Here is a 6,819-nt window from a genome sequence, read left to right as displayed (position 1 = left end):
CTGAAGGAAACCATGTTGCTAGTGGTGCAGCAAACTTTGCAAGTATGATAGCTTGTAGCTCTTCTATTGATTTTGACAAACATTCATGTGGCTGTCTCAAAACAAAGACTGATTTATGGATAATAGACTTAGGAGCCACACATCACATGACCTTTAACAAAAACCACTTGTCTAATATCCTCATACTGCCATACCCTATGTTGGTTAGATTACCTAATGGATATAAAGTAAAAGTAACTGAAGTTGGAACTGCAAAACTTTCCTCAAGGATCACATTGCATAAAGTCCTTTTTGTCCCTTCATTCAAGTATAACTTGGTTTCAGTAAATTCCTTAGCAGTCCAACTTAAATGTGTTGCTTCCTTTTCTAATTCATCTTGTGTTTGCAGGGCCCTTCAATGAAGAGGCCTCTGGAGATTGGTAAGGTGCATGAAGGACTTTACCTTTTCTTTGTTCAAGGTGTCTACAGAAGAGCTGTTCTATTGCTTCTCCAAGGGATTCAGATAAATGTAGCAGTCCAAATAGTGTTCTCCCATAGGCTGTCAATGTTTTTCCCATTCTTGTTATTGTAGTCCTTAAAAGGCTTATTTTTCATGTCATGCAACACCATCTGTAATGAACACTACTCCAGTTATATTGAATACTATTCATAATAAAAGTGCTTCTGTTTCCTTACCTAAATTGTCTTGTACATCTAATATGACTCATAAGTTCAACAGTAACATAGATCTATTGTGGCACCAAAGACTTGGTCATGCTCCATTTGGAAAAATGAAGAGTCTATCCTCCATTCCAATAAGGTTCTCACCCAAACAATCTTTTACCTGCAATATATGTCTTATGGCAAGGCAAACTAGACTATCTTTTCCACCTAAAACTCATACAACTACCAAAATATTTGAATTACTTCATGTTGATCTATGGGGGCCATATTATGTGGCAACTCATGACAACTTCAAGTATTTCATTACCTTAGTTGATGACTTTAGTAGGTGTACTTGGACACATTTGTTGACCTGCAAGAGTAATGCATTACACATCATAAAGGCTTTTGTCAACATGGTTGAAACTCAATTCCACACCATTATCCAAACTATAAGATCAAACAATGGCCTAGAGTTTGTTAACAATAAATCTATTCTTTTCTTTCAGTCTAAAGGTATCCTACATCAAAAATCATGTCCCTACACACCACAACAAAATGGTGTAGTAGAGAGAAAACACAAGTATCTCTTGGAAACTGCAAGAGCACTTCTTTTCCAGTCTAAATTGCCCATAAAATACTGGGGGCAGTGCATACTCACTGCAACTTTCATCATTAACAGGCTACCATATGTCACCCTCCAAAATAGGTGTCCATTCACATTGCTCTACAATCAAGAGCCTAAATATTCTCACATGAAAAGTTTTGGTTGTCTGTGCTATCCCACCACACCTAAACCTCACAGAACCAAGTTTGATCCAAGAACTACCCCTCATGTGTTTATAGGTTATCCTTTTGGAACCAAAGGATATAGAGTGTTAAGTTTGGCCACTCACAAGATTTCTGTGTCAAGAGATGTTATTTTTCATGAAACAATGTTTCCTTTTTCCATAAGCAGTCAAGCCACTAAGTCTCATCAGGGTCCTCAGCTTGATAAGTTTGTTGATTTTTCTACTCTTATAGTTGATCAGTCCACCTCAATTCCTTCTGTTGAAATTCACAATGATCTTGAGAGAAGTGGACCTGAAAATGTCAATGTGCAATGTGATCCTGAACACATAACTGTTGAATCTTCACAGCCTTCCCATGTACCACATGTTAAAAGATCACCTAGAATCACTACAGTACCCACTTATCTTCATGACTACCAGTATAATACACATCAACCTCATCCACCACATTCATTACATGCCTCATTTTCAAACCACCGTCACATTTCCTCTGATGTATTGTATCATGATAGTCAGTCTCTTGTATTAAATATATACAATGACTGTGAGCCATCTTCATATGATGAGGCATCTATGGACCCTGGTTGGCAGGCAGCTATGACACAAGAGCTATCTGCCCTCCATAGTAATCATACTTGGGATCTACTACCTCTGCCCCTTGGCAAGAAGACTATTGGTTGTAGATGGGTATACAAGATTAAACACAAGGCTGATGGTAGTGTTGAGAGGTACAAAGCTAGGCTAGTTGTTAAAAGGTACACTCAACACTTTGGGATAGACTACACATAAACTCTCTCATGTCATCAAAATGACCACTGTAAGGGCCTTAATTGCTACTGCTGTAAAAAGGCATTTGAATACTTATCAACTAGATGTAAACAATGCTTTTCTTCATGGTGAGCTGCATGAGGAAGTGTATATGGCCATTCCACCAGGTTTAGAGATTCCTACAAAGAGGTTGGTGTGTAAGCTAAACAAGTCATTGTATGGTCTCAAACAAGCCAGTAGGCAATGGTATGCAAAGTTGTTTGATTCCCTCAGTTCAAGGGGTTACATTCACTCCTTAAATGATTACTCCTTGTTTTACAGAAAAAAGGGTGCCTCCACTGTGTTCATAGCTTTTTATGTAGACGATATCCTACTAACAGGTTGAAGAAATTGATAGTCTCAAAGGATTCCTCCACAACCATATCAAGATAAAAGACTTGGGTAAGCTACATTACTTCTTAGGCCTGGAGATTCTTTATACTGATGTTGGGCTTCTCATTTCACAAAGAAAGTTTGTCCTAGACCTTCTGAGAGAAAACCATTGTTCTGAGTACTCTTCTCTTAGTTCTCCACTAGATGCAACAGTTAAACTCAAGGAAAATGAGGGGAAGCCTATTTTAGATCCCAGTACATACATAAAATTGGTTGGTAAGTTGAATTTTGTTACCAATACCAGACTGGACATTGCATATGGAGTACAACATCTTAGCCAGTTTATGCAAGATCCTAGAGAGCCTCACATGCAAGCTGCATATCACATGCTCAGATATCTTAAGAAAGATCCCACATTAGGATTGCTTATGACCTCTACTGATGACTATAATGCTCGAGCCTTTTGTGATTCTGATTGAGCATCAAGCCCTGATTCCAGGAAATCTATTACTGGATACATTGTGCTCCTTAGTTCTAGTCCTATAAGTTGGAAGTCCAAGAAACAAGAAACCATCTCACTCTATTCAGCTAAAGCAGAATACAGGTCTCTTAGGAAAGTAGTTGGTGAATTGGTCTAGCTAGATAGATTGTTTGAGGAGCTTACAGTTTATAGAAGTGGTCCATTTCCTGTTTATTGTGACAGTCAATCAGCCTTACAAATTGCCAGGAATCCTGTGTTCCATGAGAGAACCAAACACATTGAGATTGATTGTCATTTTGTAAGAACCAAGCTCCAAGAAGGTCTTATTTCATTGCATCATATTGGAACTGATCATCAACTGGCTGATATCCTTACTAAGTCACTTACAGGAATCAAACATTCAGCTGTTTTAGACAAGTTGGGTGTGTTGATCCCACCTCCAACTTGAGGGGGGATGTTGAGATGATATTTGTAAAAGAGGATGGAAGGTTCTATTCTCCACATCACCATAGTTTGTTAGAGTTAGTTAGTTGTTGATAATTAGAGTTAGTTACAGATAGCAGTTTTATAAATAGTTGTTACTCAATTGTAATACACAATTATTCATTCATTTTCTATATACAATCTGAGATATTCTCTCTGTTCTCCTTCAATGGAGTTTCACAGTTTTTCGTCATCCTTGTTATATCGATAGTTTCATCAGATTTCACATAATACATATCAGCAAATATCAATAAAAGCAAACATAATAACGACTAAAATAGAGTAATTTTCCGGATTTTCATGGCTGTTTTTGCCATTTCAGTTCGGATGAGTTTCGAGGAAGCGAGAGGCACATAGGTAAAGGGAGGATGCACATTTTCAAAGTCTAGCGGCAGCAAGAGACAATGCGGTAGCAAGAGTCTTTCGTGGAGACTCCATTTTTGCTCCCAAAGTGTACGTGTACAAGAATAAGGATTAGAAATGCAACTTACTGTTAGGTGATGCAAATATACATTTTAATTATTCAACTCCAACATAAATACCTTAACAGTGAGCATAAAGTAAATTGTAACACCTAACCAACCAATACGTACATTCTTCTATAACTTTAGGTTGATGGAATAAAAGAAAATTCCTTTAACTAATATATTCATGAGCATGGTAGGACAATAAACAAACATCTCATCTAATCAAGTTTTAAAATTAAGCCAAGGTAACTTTTATCGTCATTAAATTGGTATTAATCATCACAACACATTAGACAAGGAAACAATAGTTTCACGTGAACAAAATATATAAACAGATTTATCCATTTAATATCAAAGGCCTATCTGTGAGAAAGGGTGTTATATATAGGAAGCATACCTGTGTTCTGCAAATTATTTTCTCTTAAAGGGGCCAAGTCTCATAATAAAAGTTATGTTAATCCAAGTAAACAAATAGACATCTAACTTTAAAGGGAAAAGGTAGAAGTACCTCCCTAGAGTATGACCCAAATCTCAGAGACACACCTTAATTAAACTAAGGTCCTATTACCCCCCTGAACTCATTTTATTTGTAATTTTGTACACCTTTTTGGTTTACGTGGCATCCAAATATATCCCACGCGCCTCAACTGCGTGGAGTCACGGGGTGTGCCACAGAAGCCAAAAGGTGCACAATATTATATATAAAATGAGTTCAGGGGTAATAGGATCTTAGTTTAGGTAAGGGGTGTCCCTGGGATTTCGATCATAGTCTAGGGGTACTTGTGCCTTCTCTCATACTTTAAAAGATGGCACAACTTTATGTGAGAAAAAATAAGATTTTCTTTTTTATAACCTCAAAACTCAATGACGTGTTCAGGCGAAAAAAAGAGAAGAAAAAAGCTACATTGTTTATACTAACAAATGTATCGAGTAGAAAAAGCAATTTTCTTTTAGGATAAACCTTACGACATCTAGAACAAAACGTAGAGCTCAAAAGAATCGGCAGAAGAACATTTACTCAAACACTCAACCAATATTCTTTTTCTTTTAATAGAGCCACCATCTATAATGTGGATTCGTATGTGCACATGATTTAAATCACGACTTTTATGAAAAAGAGTATAAATTGCAAATCATGTTTCACAACAATAAAAAACATTTTCTCCAGATTTGCTAAAATAGCATTGCTAGCTTATTTTATCCTTTTAGATACCAATTTCGAAGCAGAACAAGAGTATAGCAAATTCTAACTAGTCTCAATAATAGAAATTCGACGAGCAACAAAGTTAATCACATATGTGATGAGTTGACGAACCAATAATTTCTCTGTTAGGATTTCTACTTTCAATTAGTCATATAGCATACTAAAAACATATTATAACAAATACTTGAAACAAAAAATTAACAAATAGCAAGACATTCAAAAGACTATTTTTGCTCTATGAATTAAATAAGGTGATAGAGGAGAAACACGGACCTTCTCAGGGGCAACGAATTAGTGCTTTTGAGTCTTAAACTCCGCTATCGATCCAGACAGATTTTCCAAAGGACGTAGCAAAGAACTTTAGTCAAAAGAAACTCAGAATATAGAAGCTCTAAGCTTAAGGTTGTAGAAAAGACTTTTTGATGTCCAAATCTCTGTCTGTTGAGAAAGTTTAAGAGTCCTATTTATAGTGAAAAACCAGGGCTCATCTAGTTTGAAATATGGGTTGCTCGAATTCAAAAATAACAATAAAACAAGAAGTCACTTCTTTGAATAGATTGAGAGGCAACGAAGATAAGATGAACATGAAGTAATAAATGTATAAACCTAACATTTGAATCTGAATCGCAGATTTTTAATTGTATTTGTTGTTTTCAAAAGATTTGAAAATGTGAACGTTTGAATTCAGTCATTTTAGAGAAGCTAGGGCACTATTTATGTTCACAGATGATTGATAGGGGTGGCAGATCTGAGCGTAAAATCTGGCGGATTCTCTGGGTGAGGGAGTTGAGTTGCAAGACAGGCTTAGGTTTTCATCAGCTCTTTGGAGTGTAAAGATGATGGAAGTAAGAGTAGAGTTGTCAAAAAGTCCCACCCGACCCAAGTTTCACGGGCCAAGAAATTTGATGGGCTAAGGCGGGTTGACCCTTCATTTGGAAGGGCCTAAAAATGTTCAACTCAACCCAATCCTAGAAGGGCCAAGGGCTGAGGGGGGCTAGCCCTTGTTTTTTTTCTTTTTTTTTTCATATCTTTTTTTCAAACTTTAAATTCTATAACATCACGAAATGAGAAGATTTTCAAATCAAATATGACAAATGATGGTGTTGTTTCAATAACACTAGCAAAAAATCTAGTATGATTAGCATGTATCTAGGATACTAGATACGCAAGATACATGTATTTGGGTATGATGTATCCCAGATACTCTATTGAGATAAGAGAGTGACGAGTGAGGTGGAAGGGAGTCAAAGGCACGAATTTATCTATGTATTCTAGATACATGCGAATTTACTTGGATAAAGTGTATCTAAAACAAATTAACCTAATTTTGAGATACATGTAACTAGATGTACAAAAATCTGAGAAGATTCGTAATATAACAACATAGCTTGAATTTAACTAATTAGTTATAAACTAGTGAGATTGTCGTAAGTTACCCTTAAATAAATAGTTCTGGCCCATGGGCCGACCCCGGCCCGATCCAAATCAAGCCTCAAGGGTCAAGGACTTATATGGGTTGGGCTTATAAGCCCTAGTTTTAAATGGGATTGAAAAATCATATCTCAATCCTACCCCAATAACGGGTTGGATTGGGTCGGCCTCATGGGCTAA

At 36.6% G+C, this 6,819-nt stretch overlaps 1 long non-coding RNA gene across 1 annotated transcript in view; it reads right to left on the bottom strand.

The window, feature by feature from the left end:
* The window catches only part of LOC107058633 (uncharacterized), a 7,561-nt gene extending 1,542 nt beyond the window's left edge, over nt 1-6,019 (bottom strand). Inside the window, exon 1 of the long non-coding RNA XR_001472180.1 lies at nt 5,482-6,019. This is a non-coding gene — a long non-coding RNA (uncharacterized lncRNA). The remainder of the gene's footprint in view (nt 1-5,481) is intronic.
* Nucleotides 6,020-6,819: the final 800 nt, after the last annotated feature.

Source organism: Solanum tuberosum, unplaced genomic scaffold (assembly GCF_000226075.1).
Source record: "Solanum tuberosum cultivar DM 1-3 516 R44 unplaced genomic scaffold, SolTub_3.0 scf00560, whole genome shotgun sequence".
Classification (NCBI taxonomy): Eukaryota; Viridiplantae; Streptophyta; class Magnoliopsida; order Solanales; family Solanaceae; genus Solanum; species Solanum tuberosum.
The sequence above is the reverse complement of the archived record's forward strand: the minus strand, read 5'-3'. Positions and strand labels throughout refer to the sequence as shown.